Genomic DNA, 24319 nt, shown 5'->3' on the forward strand with positions numbered 1-24319 from the left:
CCACAGTTCTTGGTCCCGCAGCTTCTGAGAATGAACAGGTAGATCAGATGAAGAGTGGTGGACAGCAAAGCAATGTTGATTGAGCAAGAGTGTCAACCTCCCAGAGAGGGTGGGGGGCCCTGAGAGGGTTGCCCCTGGAGTTTCTAACTCTAGGCGGTTTTATGAGCTCTTTTACAAAACTATCTTAAGCCATCAGGTCTTGCTGAGTCCTGCCAATCTGGGCTTTCGTCACGTTATCTGTCCCCTATTAGGTGAATGTCAATGTGTTGATGGTCTTTTTTTTGTGACATCTGGGGGCTTTTGTCTTAAGTGCCACTTACCTGTGATAGGGACAAATGCCTTGCGATTAATTGCCTTATTTTAGGATGTTTTGCCGAAGTCATTTCTGCAAAGGTATAAAGCAGAATATTAGGTCCTGTTAAAGCTGTAAAATAGGATGTTAGTGCTGCTTGATCTTAGCCATCCTGACTCCATATTTTCTTGTTGGGGACTCTGGCCTGACTACCTACCTGTCCAGCTCACTCCAAACACTTCCTTCAAAAATTGCTTGATGAAGAAAGTAGCTCTTGAGATTGAAAACAAACAATCGGAGCTTCCCCATTTCCTTCATTTTGGTTCAGTTTCTCTCTCCCTCTTCTTGTCCGCTGTTCTCATGGCTCAGAGTACGCTGCCCTGCACATCCCTTGGCCTCTGGTCCACACAGTTTGCACTTCTTGGTCTTCTGTGAAATGATGAGTCAGGACTAGCTCTCCCCAGGCCATGTCCAACCAGAGTCACCCACAGACAGGGCCCCAGGGTCTCCATGGCTGTCCCAGGGTGTCCCTGTTGCCTTTCTTACTTGAAGTGGAATGCCACTGGGGACTCAACACAGGAAACTGTGCCTGTGGTTGCTGCCTGGTATCCTCTCTTGTTATGTTGAGAATGTTTACCTCTAGTCTTGCTTAATGAAGACTACTTTTGTTTGTTTGTTTGTTTGTTTGTTTTTTCCCCATTAATCAGGAGTGGATTTTGAGTTGGGTCAAGTCTTTTTGTGGTCTACTGTGAGACTCATATAATTTCTCTCTTACTGTTACTGTAAGTAAGTTGTAAATGCAAAGTTCTTATTTCTGGGCTTCGTTTCCCTCACAGATCTGGAACTGACCCTATTTGGTGATGGTGCATTATTCTGCCATATTGGTTTCTTATTCCATCCGTAGTCACCAGGAAGACCCATCTATGGCGATGGTTTTGGGTATTCTCTGGAGACTTTGCTATCGTGGTCCAGATGGTCTGGGAGACTGAATTCAGAACCTTATTTTCTATGCTCTGGGATATCTGCATCATCTGAAGGTTTGTTTTTGCTCAAAAAGCCCATGGAACCTACTGTCATCGATGGGAGTAACACCTGGCAGGCTCTTCTTGTTCATTCTATGGTACCTGAATTCCTTCTAGAGTCACATTCAGGTTTTCTACTTCTTGAGTCAAGTTTGACCATTTACACTCTCTTGGAGAATTGTCTATCTTACATTGATTTTCAAATTTGCTGGCAAAAAGAACATGATTTAAGCTTTACAGTAACTTTCTATCTCTATAATATAAAATCTTACTATATTAATTCTAATGCAGTTTCTTTGTGCTTTCTTTCCACCTTCCTGATCTTTTTACTTGAGCTTCAAGTATTATCTGCTTTATTTTATTTGTTGAAAGAAGCCTCTAGCCTGTTGTTCATTTGTTTGTCCACACTGTTACTCCTTTCTAAATAGTCTGCTTTATTTCCTCTTTAACTCAGAATTATTTAAAAGAAATCTTAAAACTTCCAATAGTTGGTTGTGATTCCTGTTTCCATCTTTTAGTTGTGTGTTTCTGGATGTATAGTTTCACAGCAAGAATACAGCAAGTGCATAATTTTGACTCTGGGGAGTGTGTTGAACTTCTTTTATGGCTTACTGATGGATCATTCAAAACATTGTTATGGGCAGTTGCAAAGAATATAGGCAAAATGGTATGAACACTATGGGGAATGGCAATTTCTTGGAAAGTTCATATACACCTACCTTGAAAACCCTTGGTTGTACTCCCTGGTATTTGCTGAAGAAACCTGAAAACACATGTCCACACAAAGATTTGTACAGGAACAGTTCTACCAGCATTCTTGATAAAGCCCCAAACTGGAAACAATTTGGATGTCCACCAAGAGAAGGGCAGGTAAGCAAAGTGGAACATTCACTCAGTGGAGAACTCCTCAGGTCAGGGAAGAAATGGGCTATACATGCATGAGGAATTCTGATGAGTCTCCAGGACATCACGCTGAGCCAGAGACTAGACCCAGGAGCGCATAGGTGATTGGATTCCATGGGCCCTAGCCAAGCAGGGGCAATATCCCTCTGTGGTGACAGATCCCAGACAGGGGCTGCCACGGAGTGAGGTGGCGGTTACTCGTCTGGACAAGGGGCACCAGGGGACTTTATGGAGGGTATGGACTTTTTCATCCAGTTATAGGTAGGTGAGGGTGTATTGCAATTGGCGAACATATATCGTGTGTTTATTGATGTAGATGAGATGACAGTTAAGAGGACCAGGACTCTCCCTGTGTGTCAGTAACAGCATACTCAGTAGTTGGATTGGATTAGTGTCTGAGGACTGTTATAACCAAGCACCAGAGCCAAGTGGCTGAAAACAATGGAAATTTGCTCTCTCCAGTCCTGGAGGCTGGAAGTCTGGGATGCCTGTGTTGGCAGGACCTCCATCCTTCTGAGATTCAGGGTAAAATAAGCCACCCTGTGTCTCCCTGCATCCAGTGATGGCCGCCCACCCTCTGCCTTCCTTGGCTCGCAGCTTCTCTGCTCCCTCTCTGTGGCTGCCATCCTCTGTGCTTCTCTTCTCTGCTTGTGAGCCCATCAGTCATCTTGGGTTATGAGTGACTTTACTCCAGTATGACTTCACTATAATTTGTGTCTTGACTGTACCCACAAAGCCCCTATTCCACATCAACTTGGGTTCACAGGTACCAGGGGTTAGGACATCAACCTATATTTTGTGGGGGACATCATTCGACCTGTAACATGGGTTCAAGCAGCCTTTCTGTTCCAATGCTCCATGCCTACTGACTTTTTGTTTTAATAGGTTTTATTTCTTCAGAGCCGTCTGAAGCACACAGAAAAGCTGAGCACACAGTACACTTTCCCTGGGTGTACCCTTCCCTCCAGCATAACTTCCCCTAGTGCTGACCTCCTCTCTTTCGTGTGGGATATTTGCCATATTCAACATGTGAAACACTCTTGGTACACTCATGTTAAATAAAGTCTGTGCTTTACATGAGGGGTCCCTCTTTGTGTGGTACATCCATGGATTTGGGACCATAGGGAAAGACGTGCACCTGCCAGACAGCATCAGACAGAGGAATTTCACTGTCCCCCAGAATCCCCAGTGCTCTGCCTGTTCATCCCTTCTCCTGAGCCAGGGAGTTGTTGAGCACTGAGCTCTTCAAGTCTCCAGAGCTATGCGTTTTCCAGAAAACCACATAGTTGAGATCATATGGGAGGCAGCCTTTTTTTTTTTTTTTAAGGATTTTATTTATGTATCAGAGAGGGGAGGGGCAGCGGGAGAAAGAATCTCAAGCAGATGCCCCATGGTGTACAGAGCCCGTTGTGGAGATCCATCTCAGGACCCCAAGATCATGACCAGAGTGGAAATCAAGAGTCAGATGCTAAACCGACTGAGTCACCCAGGTGCTCCACACACCTGCTTTTCTTGATGGACCTTCTCCTATAATATTTTGGCTCCTTGTTAATGTTTTTCAAGCTGCCATGTAGTTATTTTTCTTTAAAAAGCATGTCACACAATCTATGCCTCTTTAACTTTTGCCAGGGCAATTGAAGCTCTTCACACTTGGGATCATCTGTACACTTTGCGCTTATTCTTGCATCCTAGATCCTGATTTCTCTTCACGTCAACTGTTGAGCTTTCTAGTCCGATCAAACTAATTATTCTGCTGTGACCATTTGTGTGCTCACCTGCACTCACCATGACTTTCTTTTCCCCTGCTTCCCTATTGGAAGCACTGGACACCATCTCTTCTGTTCCTGCTTTTTCTCATTGTGTATTCCTCGTGCAATGAGACTTGTGAGTCTTTGTTTCCAGGTCTGGGGTCACCCTTTGGTGGCATGTGGGTATTGTAGCATCTCGTCTGCTTGCCGCAGTAGCCTTCAGATGACCAGCAACCCTGTCCCACTGTGTCTGAGTCGTGTTGGTGTTCCAGTTTCCCGCATGAGCCACAGCTGGTGGGCTGCTGGTTTGTATTTTCCCTTCTTGCCTTACAGCTGGGGAAGGGGGGCTGCTGGGGACACAGCACAGACCAGCTGAGGCTGCGTGAGTGTGTCCCTACAGTATTGGAGAACTTTAGGGATGTGTCACCAGAGAATGTCAGTTGGACCAAAGCCAGGGGGAATGTAGTCATCAGCCTGGAGACAGGGAGGGGGTGAGGGCAGATGTAGGAACCTGAGAACGAGAAAGAGGAGCATCAGGCCCAGGACCCTGGGCTTCCAGAGGGTACTGCTCCCTGATGGAGCAAAGGGGACGTGACATTCTGGTAGGAAAGAATCTGGCTGAACTGAGTAGAGCTGGGTGTAAGGAATCAGAGTTCCGGGACTGAGCAAGGCAGGAGGGCAGGTGAGTCCTCCCTCCCTCAGGTGTGCCTCCCCTCCCTGAGACTCAGCTTCCTCACCTGTAGCAGGAGAATCCCTGGAGCTCCTACCACATTGCTCTGCAGACTGGAAGGAAGCCTCTGGAACAGTGCCCTGGAGAGAAGTGGGCTATGGTGGTTATCCTGCCTGCCCTCAGAATGTCCCTTCCTGTACCACCCCCAAGGGAACACCATGTTATGGGCCAACCTTCCTAGGAACAGCTGATTAGACACCTAGGGATACTCAGCCAGCATCCATAGGCCATGAAGGGGCCCTAGGACCTGGGAGATGGGGAACCCCACGTTGGGTGGGATCCCCGGGGGCTTCCAGGGGAAATGAGGGCTAGTGCTCTGCAGGCAGTGGACGTCATGGCCCTGCCCAGGCCTGGTTCTGCCCTGAAGGTGAGCAGGCAGAGCGGGGAACTGGGCTCTGGTGTTTGACCATGAACCAGGCTTGCTGCTCACAGACAGGGCCAGGGGCAGGGTTGAGCCCAGGGGCAGGCCGGGGGAGGGATCGAGCCCTGGGGAAGGGGCCACGCTGGGACCCTCCTGGAAGGTGCCGGTTTGGGAAAGCAGGCCTCTCCACCTGGTGGGGTCGTCCCAGACCAGAGGTTTCCTCTCCAGGCCCTGGTTTGTGCTCCCCTCGCTTCATCAGGCCCTGGGGAGTCGGGCCCACCTCAGCTGCCCCCGTCTGCCCCGGGAAGCTGAGGCGAAGGTTGTGGAGAGGCAGGTGCCCTGGAGGCACCAAAAGGATGCAAGGAGATCGCCAGGGACGCAGGGCCAAGGCTAAGCCTCTGCAGATGCTGGCCAGTGACTAGTGGTCCGTCTGGTCCCAAGGGGTACCGGTCTGGAAGTCAAGCAGGGAGCCTGAGGGCAGGTAGGGGCACCCCCCAGCCTCCCCCCATGATGGGAGGTTGGGAGCTTCCAGGGACCAGGTGGGCCAGGTGGGGCAGGCGCCCCTGGGGTCGTCGGTCTGGGTCCGGGTGCCTCGGAGGTCTGGGTCCTATGCAGGGCCCTCTGCACCCTCCGTGGCCTATCCCTGCACTAGGGTGTTCAGGCTGCGCTAGTGGCCAGGCGGCCAGGGCAGGGTGAGAGGCCAGCCAGGGGGCACGGTGGGGGCTGCCCCCCGCAGTGCTCTGACTTCCAGGACTGGGTGTGTCTCTGTCCTGGGCCAACAGGTGTTTGGGGGTGAGGGGGAGAATAGTGGAGAGCAGGGGCACCCCTGAGGTTAGGGGAGGAGGACGTGGCCCTGGAGCATGTCTGGGATTAGCTGTCATGATGTGTGGTTCTCAGGCTCTCTGTCCCCCCCCAATACTCTTGATTCTGACTCCTTCATGTTTACTGTAAGCCAGAGCTCTGCCCTGGCCCCTGACCCTCAGGAAAGCTGGGTGGTGAGTGGGCCTCTCATTTACCAGTGGAAAACTGGTTGAGGGAGCTCTGGGTCACGCTCTGGGATCACAAGGCTGGAAGGACTCCCCCAGTGGAGTCTGGGGTCCAGGTCCTTTCAGTGGTAGCTCCTGCCTCCTGTTTCCACCCTCAGCCTCCTTTATGGCCATTTGTCCCCTTTCTCCTTGAAAAATGCATTCACAGCATCGATAGAACAAACCACACATGAAGTGTGCAGCCTAGTAAGTCGAGACCCACATAGACTCCTGGGGTGGGGGTTCCAGTCAGGTGAGAACTCACGCATCTCCCCACCGAGGTCCCTCTTGCCCCAGGTAGTTACTGTGGAAAACAAAGCAAAATAAATACAGGAAAAAAAAATACCAAACTTCCTTACAACTTACAGCCCATTGACAAGTCCTTGGGACAGGCAGAGTGACCTTCCTCTGGGACCTGAGCTACCCCAGTGTTCAGATTCGCTAGAAGCAGAAGGCAGCCTTAGTTTGACATGAGCCTGACTCCCAGGATCCTGTGAAAGTCCCCCTGGAAACTCCCTTTAACTCCATGCCCCCGGCGATATGTGTTAGCAGTCATCCCCCAAGCATATGACCTGCTGATATATGTCTGAAACGTCACACAACTTGGGTTTTACTGGACCGGAGGAGGTGAGCTGTTCCTAACGGCAGATCATCTCTCCTGGTCCTGGAAACCTTGCTTCCAAATTCCTTAGAGACTTACCCTAGTCCTAAGGCACCCCCAATTTAAAACTATAGAATCAGTCGCTCCTCGTGACCCCAGTGCAGCTCTTTCTGTCCTTGGTTCCTATCCCTGAGCTTTAATAAAACTACCCTTTTTGAGCCTAGGACATTTCAAGAAGTCTTTCCAGACCGTTCACACCAGAACCCCATTTCACAGTGTATTGTGCTGTCTTGGTTGACCTCCTGCTATAGGAACCAGAGTTCTATCTGCTCTGGAACTCCTGAGGACCAAGGGCTCTGCCATTGGTCTCCAAAGCCCTGTGGTTCCTGCCACATCTGACCCATGACTGACCCCATGCAGAACTGAAGACTGAGTTCAGGTCTTTTGAAAAACCTGGCGAACAATCCCCATTCTCAGATTTCCTACATCCTTTATCTGTTCATTTCCCCATTCCACCATTATTTTTAAAGACTTGATAAGTACAAGAAGACCTGGGACTGAAAAGGACAGCTGCCACAGTGAGCCAGGTGAGAAGGTGACCTTGGAGACATGAATGGAGAGCCCCTCAGTGTGTGAAAATGGGGACAGGTGTGCCATGATAGGACCTGGCTTGGGGGAAGGCACCCCCACTATCAGCTGGGCATGTTAGGGGAGAGAGGGACTTGGAGGGCCTTGGAGAGGACAGTCAAGGCAGCAGGTGGTCAGCTGGGTGTGGGGTGACCAGGCTGCTTTATGGATGGCTCCTGCAAGGTCCTTGGCTCCTTTGTCCTCAGACCCTGCACCCAGGAGCACAGAGAGAGCCATGTCCCAGAGTTCTGGAAAATGGTGCGGCTCTGGATCAGGCTCTCCTCTCCTTGTGGGAGTCTCACAGGAGCAGACGGGTCGCTCAGGATTACAAGCCTAACCTCCACTCCGTCTGGACTGAGCCTGACTGTGAATAACCTAGGGTTACTCTTCCTGGAGTTCAGAGGCCAGTGTTCTATTGATGGGATTTACTGTTTCTTTTTAAAAATTATTTATTTGAGGGGGAAGGGCAGAAAGAGGGGATAGACAATCTTCAAGCAGACTCCTGTTGAGCCTATGACCTGAGCTGAAACCAAGTGTTGGACGCTTAACCTACTGAGTTATCCAGGAGCCCCATGATGACACTTATTCTTAATAGCTTTATTAGGGTGTCATTTGCATACCATAACTTGCACATCTTTTAATTGCACTGTTCAATTATTTCTAGGCAGTTTACAGAGCTGTGTTCTAGATCTTGGAACATTCCCAAGAATCCTCTGTGCCCACCTGCAGTCCCTCCCAGTTCCAACCCACCCCAGGCAACCACTTCCTGTCCTTGTAGCTTTCCCTTTTCCGGACTTTTCATATCAATGGAGTCTTAAAACACGTGATCTCTTGCACCTGCCTCCTTTCTCTGTGAGTGCATCTTTTCAAGGTTCAGCCATGTTGGAAAGAATTACCCTAGCTTATTTTTCTTGCTGAGTCATTCCACTATATGGGCATACCATGGTCTCCTTATCTGTGCTTCAACGGGTGGACATTTTGGCTGTTTCCACTGTGTGGTTTTGTGAACAACACTGCAGTGAACATTGCGTACAAGTGTTTGTGTGGGCATATGTTTTCATTTCTCTTTGGTGGACACCTAGCAGTGGGTGTCTGGATCCTATGGTAAATATATGTTCCACGTGTTCAGAAACTTCCCAACTCTCTTCCAGCCTGGCTTTGCCATTTGATGCCCCACCTGCAGCATAGGAGGGCTTCTGTTTCTCCACATCCTGACCAGCACTAGCTGTTCTAGCCATATTTGTAGATGGAAAGTGGTGTCTTCCCAAGATTTTGCTTGGCTTCCCCTAATGAGTAATGACACTGAGCACCTTTCCATGTGCTTATGACCCATGTGAATGTCTTTGGTGAAAGGTCAGTAAGAAATGCTTGCCTTTTCAGAATGCTTGCAGGATTTGTCTTCTTTTTTGAATTTTTTTTTTTAATTTTACCTTCTCTAATTTTGGTGTGTGTCCAGGTTCTTCTTTTTTTTTATTTATTTATTTGACAGAGAGAGAGAGAGAAAGATCACAAGTAGGCAGAGAGGCAGACAGAGAGAGGAGGAAGCAGGCTCACTGCTGAGCAGAGAGCCCAATGCAGGGCTCAATCCCAGGACCCTGAGATCATGACCTGAGCCGAAGGCAGAGGCTTAAGCCACTGAGCCACCCAGGTGCCCCTTCTTTTTTGAATTTTAAGAATTCCTTAATTTGGTATACCTTGTCCTCATAAGAGATATGATTTGCAAATATCTTTTCCTCATTTATCGCTTGTCTTTGAATGTTCATCATGAGGTTTCTGACTCAAAAGCTTTAATTCTGATGAACGCTACGTATTCTCTGTGCTTTAGGTGTCATGTGTAAGAAATCTCTGCTTGCCCCAATGCCAGAAAAGTAGTCCTGTGTTTTCTTCTAAATGCTTTCTGGGGGCACTTGGTTGGCTCATGAGGTTAAGTGTCTGCCTTCAGGTCAGGTCATGATCTCGGGGTCCTGTGATGGAGCCCCAGGTCAGGCTCCCTGCTCAGTGGGGAGTCTAATTCTCCCTCTCTCTCTGTCCCTCCTCCCACCTGTGCTCCCCCCGACCCAAATGAAGAAATAAAAAAGTAAAGAAATAGAAATTGTCATGCCATTGGGTGGTCTCATTGGTTTGCATTCTTGTCTCAGCCTTCTGTACCTGCTGCTTGTCTCATGATCCCCTCCATCATGGACAGGGAAGTAGGATTTTGGAAACTCCAAGTGTAGCCATTGAGTGGATGGTTCCCCCTTCAGTTGTGCCTGTGTTTGCCCGTGTGCTCTGGGGCCAGGCTGCTGGGTAAGTGCCTGTTTGTGATGGTTGTATCTTCAGTGCCGTCCTGTAGTGCCCATTTCAGCGTGGTCATTCAGACTGCAAGGAAAGGGGGTGCTCGGGGGAAAGAGGAACTAGGGAGACCTGCCGAACTCCGGGATCCATGGGGAATCCCAGGCCATGTGCTGGGAGTGAGCACCTGCCTGACCTCTCCCTGTGAGTGGGAGAGAAGCCAGTCGTGGATCAGGTGTCCAGATGCGGGCAGAAGGCTCCAGCCACCAGCCAGCAGGAGGCACCCTCGATGGGAGCTGATGTGCCTCCCAAGTGAGGGAAGTAGGCAGGCTGGGAGGAGCAAAGTGGAATGATCCGGGTACCTCTGCTGTTTTGCAGGAAAAGCAAAATTCTCCTCCCTTTGCACCATGACCTTCCTCCTGATAATGCTCCTCTTGGTCCTCTTTGGGTAAGAAACATGTCTGGACCTTACAAGCAGCAACAGCAGAGCTGTCCCCCACCCCAGTGCCCCTACAGTCATGACAGGCCTGATGAGCTGTCCCTCCACACCCACCCTCCTACTGAGCGCCCCCCCACCTTGTGAGTGAGCTGTCTTTCCCACTTTATAGATGGGGAGCCCTGTGCTGGGGAGTGGGGGAAGTCCAGCGGGGGAGCCGTGGTCTTAGCTTCCAAATAGAGAAGGTTCTAGAACTATGGAGTAAAGGCCCATGGCTGGAGGATGGGGACATGGCCAGGATTTGCTCCCTGGGACACCCTTGGCTGCACTCTCCACACACAGGGACCCACTCTCCCACTCTGGCCTCCGCGGGAGGTCACACGGCAGCGCCATCTGCAGTGATGGCCCTCCTGCTGCCCCCGTGGGTATGATGTGTCAACCCTGCTCTGGGGGTAATTACTCCTGGTCCTGCCCAGACCCCAGCAGAAGTGCCAGGAGCTCTGGGCTCCCCATGTGGGCCCCAGCTCCTACTTCTCATAAGGATGGGTGGACAGCCATTCCAGGTTACCCCTCCTGAGCAGTGGCTTTTGGTGGCTCTTTTCACAGCCTTGGCTTCCTGAGCCTCAGAAGCGTGATTCTAGGGATCAGATGAGCAGGGGCCAGGTAAGTGGGGTGAAGGCAGGGTCATAGCCCTGGGTACTGGCTGTGTGCTTGGGGGCAGGGGAGGTGCTGCACGGGCTCACACAGCACCTGGGCAATGTGTCACTGATCCGGGCCTCACCTCTTCCCCTCTGGACTGCCCAGACCAGCCAGTCTGCTTCCATGGCCTTGACAGGCTCACCTGGGTGGAAATGACACCACCTATTTGGTTATAGCCTGGACCTTTCTTCTGACCTCCCACCTTCTGGCTCTGGGCTCACCTGTATGTCCCACAGTGACCCCCAGCTCCTGGCCAGCTGCTACTCTCAAGTCCCTGATTTAGTGAAAGGCCTCACTTCCCCCCAGGCCCAGCATGACTCCTGGCAATCATCCCTGCATCCTCCCCCTCTCCCCACACTGCTGGGAACAAGTCTGCCCCCGCTGCATCTAGGTACCTCTCTGTTCCCACAGAGTACCTCTGTGTGCTCTCTGCATGCACAGAAACTGGCATGTTTCAAAGACCTGTAACAAACAATCCTAAAATTTATATGGAACCAGAAGAGACCCCAAATTGCTAAGGAAATGTTGAAAAAGAAACACAAAACAGGAGCCATCATGTTGCCTGATTTTAAGGATTACTGCAAAGCTGTGATCAACAACACAGCAATTGTACTGCCACAAAAACAGACGCATAGACCAGGAGAACAGAGTAGGGAGCCCAGATATGGACCAGCAACTCTATGGTCAACTAATCTTTCACAAAGCAGGAAAAAAATAATCCAGTGGGAAACAAGACAGTCTCTCCAATAAATGGAGCTGGGGAAATTGGACAGCTATGTGTAGAAGAATGAAACTCGACCATTCTCTTACACCATACACAAAGATAAACTCAAAATGAGTAAAAGACCTCAACATGAGGCAGAATCGATCAAAATCCTTGAGAAGAACATAGACAGTAACCTCTTCAACGTTGGCCACTTCTTTCAAGACATGTCTCCAAAGGCAAAGGAAACGGAAGCAAGAATGGGACTACATCAAGATCAAAAGATTCTACACAGCAAAGGAAAGGGTCAACAAAATAAAGAGGCAGCCCACAGAATGGGAGAAAATATTCACGAATGACACTACAGACAAAGGCTGATATCCAAGGTCTAGAATGAACACCTCAAACTCCACACCCAAAAAACAGATAATCACGCCAAAGAAATGGGCAGAAACCATGAACAGACACTTCTCCAAAGAAGACATAAATGGCTAACAGACACATGAAAAAATGCTCATCATCATTAGCCATCCGGGAGATTCAAATCAAAACTACATTGAAATACCACCTTACACCCATTAGAATGGCCATAATTAACAAGATAGTAAACACCATGTGTTGGAGAGGATTTGGAGAAAGGGGAACTGAACTCTCTTACACTGTTGGTGAGAATGCAAGTTAGTGCAGTCACTTTGGAAAACAGGGTGTGGATTTCTGAGGAAATTAAAAATAGAGCTACCCTGTGACCCTGCAATTGCACTACTGGGTATTTACCCCAAAGATACAGATGTAGTGAAAAGAAGGGCCATCTGTACCCCAATGTTCATAGCAGCAATGGCCACAGCCAACCAACTGGGGAAAGAGTCTAGATGCCCTTCAACACACGAATGGATAAAGAAAATGTGGTCCATATATACAATGTAGTATGATGCCTCCATTAGCAAGTATGGATACCCAACTTTTGTATCAATGTGGATGGGACTGGAGGAGATTATGCTGAATGAAACAAGTCTAACAGAGAAAGTCAATTATCATGTGATTTTACTTACTTGTGGAGCATAAAGAATAACACGGAGGACCTTGGGAATTGGAGAGAAGTGAGTTGGGGGAAATCGGAGGGGAAGACATATCATGAAAGCCTGTGGACTCTGAGAAACAAACTTAGGGTTTTTTAGGGGATGTGGATAAAGGGTTGGGTGAGTATTAAGGAGGGCACTCATTGCATGGAGCACTGAGTGTGGTGCATAAACAGTGAAACTTTGAACACTGAAAGTAAAACACAATAAAATAAAAATAAATACCTTTTATGTGAATGACTGCACATTTCAATGAAATAGTCAAGTTGGTGAGTATCATAAGGTGACCAATGGTATATTAAGAATAATGGGCTTTTGAACTCTGATGGTTACTAGGCATCTTATATTTCTAATTCTACTGAATCTGACAAGCTCTAAGTAGCAATGTTGATGTTGTCCAGACAAATAAGGATGGCTATTATTAGGATAGGAACAACTGGTGGCATGAAGAACAAAGAACAATCTCTTCCTGAAGGTCATCAAAATTTCACAGAACCACCACAGTTCTAGAAATATCTGGCTACTGTAGGTGGAAACTCAATCTCACAAGACCCTAGTTAAGATGGGCACTGGCTTTAATTCAGGAATGCTCTACTTTTAAGGGCGCTAAGTTAATTTGTTTCAATATGATTCAGTTTTTGTGTTTTATGTTTCTATGTTACAGGTATACATATTTGTGTGTGTTTGTGTGTGTGTGTGTTATTTTTATGGATATATATGTTAATTTTTCCTAGGATAATTACATTATATTGCTTTTTAGCTGATCAATAGTAGGATTGGTTATTGATGCAAAGAAATTTTTTTAACCTACTTTTTCCAAGCATACACACTGAGGACAATTTGCAACAAATGGAAAATGAACCCCATTATGCACATCAGTGTTATTGAAGGGAGTTTTAAAAGCATGCTATGCTTGCTACACCAATTGTCCATTGTAGCTAAAGTCTTGCCATTTGTCACCACTTAACATATTTTTAAAGTTTTATTTTAATTCCAGTTAGAGAATATACAGCACAATGTTAGTTGTAGGTATAGAATGTGGTGATTTAACACTTCCATACAACACCCAGTACTCATCACAAGTGTACTCGTTAGTCCCCATCCCTTAGGTAACCCATTCCCACCACCCTCCCTTAGGTGATCATCTGCTCCTTCTTTAGAGTTATGGGTGAGTTTATTGGTTTGTCTCTCTTTCTTTTTTCCCCCTTTGCTCCTTTCTTTTCTGAATTCACATATAAGTGAAAACTTGATATTTTTCTTTCTCTGACTATTTTGCTTGGTGTAATACTCTCTAACTTCATTCACGTCACTGCAAATCACAAGAAATCATTCTGTTTTGATGGCTTAGTAATATTTTATATATATACCTATATATCTGCTGTCTAATATGTATCACATATCTATATTTCTATACTTATCTATAGATGTAACATGAATTATATATACATATCTATAGATATAACATGAATTATGTATCTATAGCTATCTATATCTATCTGTAGATCTATAGATCTCTCTATATCTATATAGATATAGAGAGATCTATAGATCTATATATATATAGGGCCATATATATGTGTCTATATACATCTATAGATCTATAGATCTAACTATATCTATCCTTATCTATCTATATCTATCTATCTATCTATCTTTATCTATCTATCTATATATCTATCTATATATATCTATAGATTTTGTTTATATATATGTAGAAATATATACACATGTATAGATATAATATATATATCTATCTATAAATATGTGTAGGTTTTATAATGGTATATATACCATATCTTCTTTAATCATTCATCTGTCAATGGACAACTGGACTCCTTCCATACATTTGGTACTGTGGTCTAATTTACTCTATTACTTAGGTACCCAAACTATTGAGAATATAAGTGGCTTTTAGACTTCAACTTACATTTAATCAATTATTTGTAACAAAAAACAAAGACTGAAAAAAGGAAAATTACCACAAAAATAGCGTGATTGGTTATATAATTAATTATATATTATATAATATAATTATAAATAATATAAAATAATATAATTATTTTGTCAAATATGTATTATTTATTTTTCTGGATTAATGTAGTCTTCATCTTAAATCCTGGAATGTCATTGTTCTAAAAGAGGATACAAGGTGAAAGTAATGGACTTCTAAGTAGCAGGACTAGTGAGAACTTTGTTACCTTCTTTTTTACAGAGCAGATGCTCTGAATTACTCTTCTCAGTGTCCCCATCTCCTTGTTTTTGGGCTGTAAATGATCGGATTGAACTCTGGGGTCAGACTGCAAGGACCTTGTCCTCTGTGGGAGATCAAAAGGATCTCGGGCTTATGTAAGTGTGAACAAAGGGTGCATAGTAGAAAGTCACCACAGAGAGATGGGTGTTTCAGGCTTCCTTCTTCCCTTCTAAAGACTGGATGTGGCAGATGACATGGAGGACCAGGCCATAGGAACATGCAATGCCAGTGAAAGGAAACACAAAGAAGAAAGTGATGCTCACAAACACTGTGTATTCATAGACCCGGATGCCCATGCAGGCCAGAGTCAACATGGCTGGAATATCACAAAAGAAATGGTTGATGGCTTTGGATCTATAATAAGGGATAGAAGTCATAGGCAGTGTGGGCACGGGAGTTGATTGAGCTCATGATCCAAGATCCTCTTATGATCACCACTCTCTTTTGCTCATACAAATAGCATAGTGGAGAAGAAAACAAATAGCTGCATAATGATCATAGGCCACAGAGGTCAATAATAATTCTTATGCATCAGATAAATTAATAAACTCTGAATTGCACACCCAATGAAAGAAATAGACTCGTTTCCAGAGAGATAATCAGAAACTATCTTGGAGACAATACCAGAGATGGAGTTTAGGTCCATGACGGAGCAGACTAAGCAAAAAATACGTGGGTGTGTGGAGATGGGTGTCCAGGAGGATGAGGATGATCATGGACAGGTTACCAAACAGAGCCATTAGGAAAAGGAGAAAACTGAGAATGAAGAAAACTAGCCCAATTCCTGATGGTGGGAATAACCCCAATAAGAAGAAATTCGTTGGTGTCTGTCCTTTTTTTCCATGGGACGTTAATTTTGTTTTCCCTAAAGGGAGACACTTATTAAGTACAGAAAAACAACCTCTTATTAACTCATTTAATTCCACTGTGATTTATTCAGGACACATGGCAGCTCTTAAAAAAATAACATATTTTGAAACAAATTTTCTCTTAGTTAAAATCTTGATGACCTATAAATGTCTATTCCCAAAATATTTCATGGAAATGTATAAATTTGTAAGGATAGCATATTTCTGTAACTTTATTAAGATAGGCATATTTCATTTTCCTGCGTAAGTTTAGTTATTATCAACATCAGGCTTTGTACTTGCTAAGTATGCATTGTAAGGCAATGTAAATGCATAAATTATAGACCCATACTTGAATATGTTTTATGGCACTTAGGCAGTGATTTTTTTTCTTTCATAATTAAGCCTTAAAATTTCTAAAACTAGAGTAGTCTTTCAGGTCACGCTATAGAACTTTTGGTTTATTCATTTGTTTGTTTTGAACCCAAGACTTAGTATCTGCTTCTTTCCCCCCAAGAAATCAACAGGGAATAGTTATTGACAAGTATAAATTATATGAAGGAGATTTTGTCCTCCTCACTCAATATTCAAATGCTTTAAAGAAACTCTGTTCCTGATAATTTTCTCTAAAATTTTATTGCAGCTCCTTGACTCTGCTTATTTTCTCTGAAAAGATCTGTATTGTTCTGCTTCTCAATAATTATAGAACCATATGCATGATTTTATGCTACCTTTTTTAGTTGTTTGACCTCCTGCTTTTGTGTACTTCAATCTCTCCGTTTTTTTATACCCTTGCATTTAGATCCTATGTGTATCACCCTCTCATAAAACTCAACTAACAGCATAACAAAGAAGTAAAACTGCATAAGATTCAATAAAGTGGGAAATAGAGGAGAGAGTGGAATCAGAGATGGAAAGGTTAAGAACACTTTGGGTGAAGACATTCTAAGGAACAGACATATAAAAGGAGTAGGAGAAATGCCATTTTGAGAGTATTCTAAGTTTGGAAGGAGTGGAGGGAATCTTCTCCAGAAGGAATACCATCAGTGAATAAAGCCCAGCATGTTACACCTACAAAGGATTGTACTGCTTCAGCCTCTCATACTTTTCGAGGACCAAAGCCATCAGAATATTGAGGATGTCTTTATAGGAAAGATAGACACAAACACATACATGCACACTGAATTAAGAATGATTTCCATAAATGCCTGATGATGTGTATTTAGGGGGGTCATGTATTGCACGGAGCACTGGGAGCGGTGCATAAATAATGAATCTTGGGACATTGAAAAAATTAAATTAAATTTTAAAAAAAAGACAAATACATGAAACTCTCACAAAAAAAAAAAAAAAAAACTCATGCCTTCACAGAAACATGAGAATTTATTAAATCCAAAGTAAAAATGTCATGTGTTCTATAAAATGAAGGGCCAAATAACAATAAAAAAATCTGGAAAATAAATGATAATAGTTAATATAATAAATTTAATCAAAGTTTCAAAAGATAAATTGATGAAAATCGATCAGAAAGCAAAATTTGCAACACGAAATTTGACACTTAGGACAGATAAAAGAATGAGAGGAATAATAAAAGATGACCCAACATATACTTATGGGCATTTCTGTAAATGTGTATGACATCAATTTCTTTTGGACAGATTATTTATTTATTTTTAAGTTAATCTCATAAAAAGAACTTTTTCTACACCAGTATATGAATGACAATATTGAATGATGATGTAAAGACCACAGAAAAATAAAATAAATAATCTATTAAAGGGTATTTTCTTGAAAATAGTGAATACTGTCTTGAAAACAATTTCTTGATAATCCTCAAAATGATGTAGGCTGATATCCTAAACTCTCCTTGATAGAAATTATGGTTATATGAGAAGCAATCTATGCAGTCATACATACAAAATCTCATGTTTCAAATACTGTTGTATATTTTATATGTGGACACTAAATTTTAGGAGATGGAAAAAAGTTCTAAATGCATATCCTCAGCCATAATGTGGTATGTAACTATGCTGACAGAATGGGGAGGGGAGGGGAAAACGTTGATGATGTAGGAAGGAGATGATTCTTCATCTGCAGTGGCCTGAGTTATAAATCATGGCATGGTATTTCGGATTTAGGAATCAAGCATTAGAGATGAGTGTATTATTTAAAAAAAAAAACTGAGGAAGGGGGCACCTGGGTGGCTCAGTGTGTTAAAGCCTCTGCCTTTGGCTCAGGTCAGGAGCTTAGGGTCCTGGGATCAAGCTCCGCATCGGGTTCTCTGCTCAGCAGGGAGCCTGCTTCCTCCCTCTCTCTGCCTGCCTCTCTGCCTACTTGTGATCTCTGTCAAATAAATAAAAAAAAAACTTTAAAAAAAACTGAGGAAGTACTGGTAAAAATTGTAAATGGCTTTGAAGTATCTGCCTCAGGTGTCAAGAGGCATAGGTTATGGGACCACCATTTTATCCTATGGTCTGTTGATGCAATGTACATGCATTCTTGAAATAATATACTAAAGTTATAAAAAAGTTATTTCACTTAGTAATTTACATGTACTCAAATTATTGCAGATGTGCATCTCCTAATCTACTAGGAAATACCTACATCAGGGTTCTGGGTCTATGTGAAGCAGTTGATTTTCAATTATTGGGTGGTCACTGTCAACTTGCAGAGAAAACACTGGGAAAGCTGGTTGTGTTTATAGTTAAAGGGGTACTGCATCACAGAAGCCACTTTAGATATTGAATATCTGGTTCCAAACTCTAATGTGAAGAATTATATTTTCATGTAAAAATAATTAGATTATTTCACCATTATTTTAATTTTACCCAATGGCATTATGAAAGCCAGTCTATTTACTTTGCAAAAGATTGGCATCTGCTTCAATCATTTAAACTTCACTCGAACTTTTGGATCTGGCATCAGCATTACTGTCAATAGGGAGTGGAGTAAAAGGGAAAGAGATGGTTTCTTAGTCAGTTGGAGAACGAAGGCTTGAACCTGAAGAAGGTCCATACATGGCAGAGAGGATAGGACTATACACTTCTATTGATCATCTCCCCAGGGTGGAACCTACCATTTGTGAGATTGGTGCCAGGAATTTATTTTATTTATTCCTGACCAAAGTCTCTTGAGTTTGATACAACCATCAATACGACTACAGAGAGTTGCTGATGATAAATCAAGTTTCAGAAATTTAAAGGAATTCATTGGGTTTCCTGTCTTAACACAGATGGAAAATAGATGCAGATATTTACATATTAAATTTGTATTTTAAAAGAATCCTATCTTAACACTAAATATTTTAGGCAACAATTATGAAATAAAAATGGTCATTTTTAACTGCTCAAAAATAGAAAATAAAAGAAAAGTATTAAACCTATTAATTAAAAATGTACCAGAGATGAAACAGAGTCAAGAATTTATACAAGTTATTTATGCCTCAATAAATTAGTTTAGTTCTTCTATATTGTCATTTCAAGATATTTCTTGTTTCCTATCTATTTCAGTCTTAATCTTATTTTCTCTTGTTCCCTGCAATAATACAACTTTAATCAATAGTGTAGAGAATACACACATCACTTCCAGATCCTCTCAATGAACTCTGATCCATGTCCTGCCCTAATACCAAAGTTGCCCTATGTGGTTTACTTACAAAGATCAACCTCCTCTTTATTTTATCCCCTGTAAATTGCTTTGTAAATGTATATTTCTCATAATGAGAAAAGTCCTCTAAATAATGTAACATACATAATTTGCATATTACCATTTTGAATTTAGCTTAATATCATTTAATAAGCATTATCAATTTTACAGATATTCTTTTTCCTAGGTTTCCAATGTTCCTATTCAATTGCAAATAAGACTTGAAAAACCTCTCACTTTATTGATTCACATATTTACAGAATAAAGTGATTTTTCAAATATAGGATCATTATCATAAAGATTAAGTGTGGATTCCATGTGATGAGAAGTAATTTAGTTAAAACTATATATGATCCATTGGCAAATCTAGAAATGTGTTCTTTAGATACCAGACAATGTAGAATTTTCTTCTGAAGCAAACGAATCTCAAAAAAATATCATTCAGATCACTAAATAAGTCTGGTCACAATCAATTTTGTATAATTATTGCATAGTAGCAACAAGAATGCACATTTAACAAAGAAATTTCTATCATTTTCCCTAAAATTTTATAAGAAATTTCAGACTAACCTTTAATAAGCATCTGAATGTAAAAAACAAAAATCACGAATTTTCATATAAATTTGGGTTGCTTCTTCTCTTTTCAAGAACTCTGTCATACTTTCATGTGAACTTTCCCAAAATAAACTTCTCTACCCACCTATAGGGGAAGAGTTCTCTAAAAGACCTATCAGACCTTTTTCCACTGGACTGCCATGAACCTACTGGCTGCTCAAAGCATATCTTGGTTCTTTGAAAAATGTGTTCATACTTGTATCTGCATGCCCATAGATAATAATTATTTTGCACTGCTATCCATTATCTCGATTTTATGGTATTATGAAATGACTTCCCTAGAATATATCAGGTTGCCAAGTGGACAATCCTCTGGAGTCCAGCCAAGCATGGTTCCCTATAGTATCTCTACAATGAATCATACATGAACTTTTTCATGCCTTCTAATGTTTCCACAACAGTTTCTATTAAAAAGGACAAACAGTACAGAGTTCAGAATGCTTTCATGACTTAGGAATTAAGGCTCATTTAAAATTGTTAACCAATGTGTATTTTGTATTTGTTTAGATGGTTATAAAGCTTGTGATCCTAAGGATTTTATTGTACACAGAGATCTAAAATGTATAGTATTCGTATGTGCCTATATCTGTGTGTTTCTGCATATATATCTTCATGAAACATCACATCAGAGAATCAGTACTGATAAACAGGTAATTAGGTAGAGAGATATATGGAGAGATATCTGATTTATCAGTTTATACTTTGTCTTTAGATTCAGACAGAAGAGAAGTTTATTTTGTTTTACTGTAAAACATGCTGCAGATTTTTGGAGCCAATGTTAGATCTAAAGCTAGCTGTCACTAGAAATGTAAACTTGGATTAATGAATTCAACTCATTGAGCCTTTCACTCATCAGGAGAGCAGATCAGAATCATGAGATATCCTCTCACACTTCTTGGAATGGTTGTTATCAATAATTGAACAAAATGATGTCTGTTGAAGAGAATGCAGAGAAAAAACACTTGAGCACTATTGATGGGAATATAAATGAGTACAGTCATTATGGAAAATAGTATAGAAGTTTTTCAAACAGTTAAAACTAAAACTATCATAAGTTCCAACAATCCCACTTCTGGATACCTGCGCAAAGGAAATAAAATGATATGAAATCAAATTTGAAGCTATAATTTACTTTTGTAATCATTATTGCAGTGTGACTCACAACAGATAAAATGTGGAAATTAATTTTACATATTCATTGACAAATGAATGGAAAAATGAAATAAAAGTAACATGGATGAACCTGGAGGACATTGAGAGAAGTGAAATAAGCCAGACATAGATAGACAAACACTTTATAATTACAATTGTAAGTGAAATCTAATAGTCAATCTTTAGAAGAGTGGAATGGCAATTGTCAGTGACTAAAGGCAGGGACAATTGGGAATTTGTGGGTCAAATACTAAGTTTCCAGTATACATGTTGAGTAAGTTATAGTTACAGCAATTTATATATAGTTAACAACATGGTATATTGGAAATTTCCTGTTACTGGAGATCTCCCCGGTTGGTAGTATTCTTACACACACACACACATACCACATACAGAAGCTAAGTGAATTGGTGGATATGCACTTTGTAGTGATTGTTGGAAAGTGTAATTCTTAAATGAAATGGTGTACCTTATATATATAAAATTTTCGTCAATTATACCTAAATAAATCTGGAGAAAAAGCAAAAAAATTATGACAAGACTAAATGGGTTAGTTTATACTGGATGTGTCAAATCTGAGTGGCATGAGTGACCCATGCACAGTAGCTGTGATTTTTTGCCATCTTCACCATTTTTATCCATACACTTGTCATCCTTGGATTTCTCAGGGACTTTGTTCCCAAAAAGTTTCAATACACTCATTGGTTTTAACTGAGTATCCAACTTTGCTCTATTAATATTGCTGTCACTATTACTGCACTGGAAAATTAGTGACAGGCAAAGAAATATAATGAAATTATATTTCATTTTCTTGTTTTTACTTATTTTTTAAATTAACTTTCTTTTTAAAAAAAAGATTGTATTTGTTTCACAGAAAGCACAAGCAAAGGGAGCAGGAGAGGGGTAAGCAGGCACCACACCAACCAGGGAACCAGATGTAGGGCTCACTATCAGGACCCTGGGATCATGAGCTGAGCCTAAGGCAGAAGATTCACCAAATTAGCCACCCAGGGGCCCCAAAGACATTTTTTAAAAATACTATAGCTAAATACAGAAAGTAGTACAACTAGGTAAATTTTCTGTTAAGAAATAATCCTATCACTTTGGGTCCACCCATCTCCTTCATATATAGGCATGTCCATAGATTGACAAAGAAAGTTTATATTTTAGAACAAAGATGTAAAGTATGCAAAAAAAAAACATTAATAATGATTCAAAATTTAAAAACAAAAGAGAACCACAGCAGAGAAAGGTGTTTAAGGTCTCCTGGACCTGTTGGAATGGGGTAAGAGAGTGATTTAGGATGGGATCTGTGGGGAAGGAGAAGGAAGCAAATTTGTCGCTTAAAAAAAAAGGAAAAAAAAAAGAAAAAAAAGACATCCTTGAAATCAATCCCTGATTGTAGACAAGTTCTCCAAAACCAGTATCTGGTACCCCTGCAATAAACTTGGAGAAAAGTTCTTGGATTATCTCAACAATTGTGCCCTTTTCCTTACTACCTCCACCAGGGGGCTTCTGGACTGCACTCGGCTGGGCCTCCTGTGTGGGGATTGTGCAGGCTGACCAGGCTGACCTGACTCTCCCCCCTTTTGGGGCTGGGCCTCCTGTGGGTCGCCTCAGCAGCCCCTCTTTCTGCACAGCCCACTCCATGCCCAGCACCAACGCCAGCTCCCACAGGCCAGGCCCACCTCTGAAGCAGATGGAGCAGCGCCCCTGGAGGTCAGGTCCACACCGCGCTCTCCTGGACCACCTGCCACCTGCTCCCAGAGGCAGTGCCCATCTCTGTGGAGGCTGGAGCGGTGCCCCTGGAGGTCCGGTCCTCAGAGGCTCTGGCCTCGCCAATGGCTTCCCCCCGCTTTTCCACAATCTCCCTCCTCTGCCTGAAGGAGAAGCTGCTCCCCTGGAAAGACTTCTGGAAAGAAAAGCACTTCTTCCAATTTCTAAGGGTCTTACTGCTGAGTGAGCATGCATCCATTCCACAGCCTTCTGGGGAGACTTTGAGGAGGTGGCTCAGGTGGCCTCCCCATCAGCGGCACAGCCTAGCCCGTCTTGCTGGCCTCACCCTGGGGCATCACAATGCCTTCTTGTGATGTCACCACCATTCCCTGGTGAATCACCCAGGCATTCACAAATTGGCCTCATTCAGGTGGCCAGTCACCAGGTACCTCAGCTGGCCAATGACCAAGGGCTTTTTCAGTGACCCTTCTGAAATCATCGAATGGAAAACAGGTTAACTTTCTTTCAGGATGAAAAATTCATCTTTGGGATGTATTTATAGTGAAGTTCATGGTGAGGCTGAAAGACTCAACCAGTATAAAGCTAAATGTGTCACTCAGCGTCACCATTTCCTGAAATGCTATTGCCAGTATTAATGAAGACATGGACCATTAAACCCCATGAACTGTCACATTTCATGGGTAAGTTCATAATATGACATTCAAGTAAACACTACTTTCCACTCCTCCACTAAAGCTTAAATACAAATGTAGAAATGGTAGCTGTTATGTTTGCTATGTCTTCCCAAAATAAACTTAAACCAAGAAAGGATGATGCTGTGTCCCAAGTCATTACCTTTTGCCAAAACGATATTCAGCTCTCATAGACGGGGGAGAACAAAATCCAGCCTGTCAGCAGGTTCACTGTCTTCATTCTAGCTTCCAACTGAAAGAAGTGGGAGGAGGACTTAAGTTTGTCTCCTCCTTCAAATACAAGTAAATATTTATCAGATCATTCAGAACACGCAATAAATGAATCAGAGATCTGAGAAAACAAATGCTGCAGGTCTACAAGTAGAAAAGGGCCCACCATTCGGAAGGGAGGTGGTGTTCAGATTTGAATCTGGTGTTCTATAGCTTAGGGGTGGGAGCCTGCCTGAGGAAGCTATCACAAAGTCTTATTAGCAGCAGATCAGAAAATGGTAACATTTAGAAGTCTGCTACTTTGGGGGTGTACCTGGCTTAAAAATGCTCAGGGAAGCCAGGTGGAATCCTGAGTGTGACAAGATTGGTCTCAGGATCCCTGGTGTGACATGAAAATGGGTGGTGCCTGAGTCTGACAGAGTTCCCAGACTTCAGAAAGTTAAAAAAACAAAACAAACAAAGGAAAAACTGCCTTACAACCGAGCTTTAAGAGCAGGAAACCTGCCTGAGAACAGAGTGTCTAGATGTCTAGATGCCAGTTTTCTGCTCTGTGTTGACAAACTGCTTGCTACTGTATGGTTGTAGGATTGTTTTCCAGGGATAGGGAGGCAAAAGGCAGAAGCATAGGAGATCTGCTATGAGAGGAACCACACATTTTCATGCTGAACATTTGGA

The 24319-nt window shown here is 42.8% G+C and overlaps 1 pseudogene; it reads right to left on the reverse strand.

The window, feature by feature from the left end:
- Positions 1-1407: 1407 nt before the first annotated feature.
- LOC111139364 lies at positions 1408-22655 on the reverse strand (annotated as a pseudogene).
- Between the last annotated feature and the right edge of the window lie 1664 nt (positions 22656-24319).

The sequence above is a fragment of the Enhydra lutris genome, unplaced genomic scaffold (genome assembly GCF_002288905.1).
Source record: "Enhydra lutris kenyoni isolate GAN:26980312 unplaced genomic scaffold, ASM228890v2 scaffoldscaffold103, whole genome shotgun sequence".
Taxonomy (NCBI): Eukaryota; Metazoa; Chordata; class Mammalia; order Carnivora; family Mustelidae; genus Enhydra; species Enhydra lutris.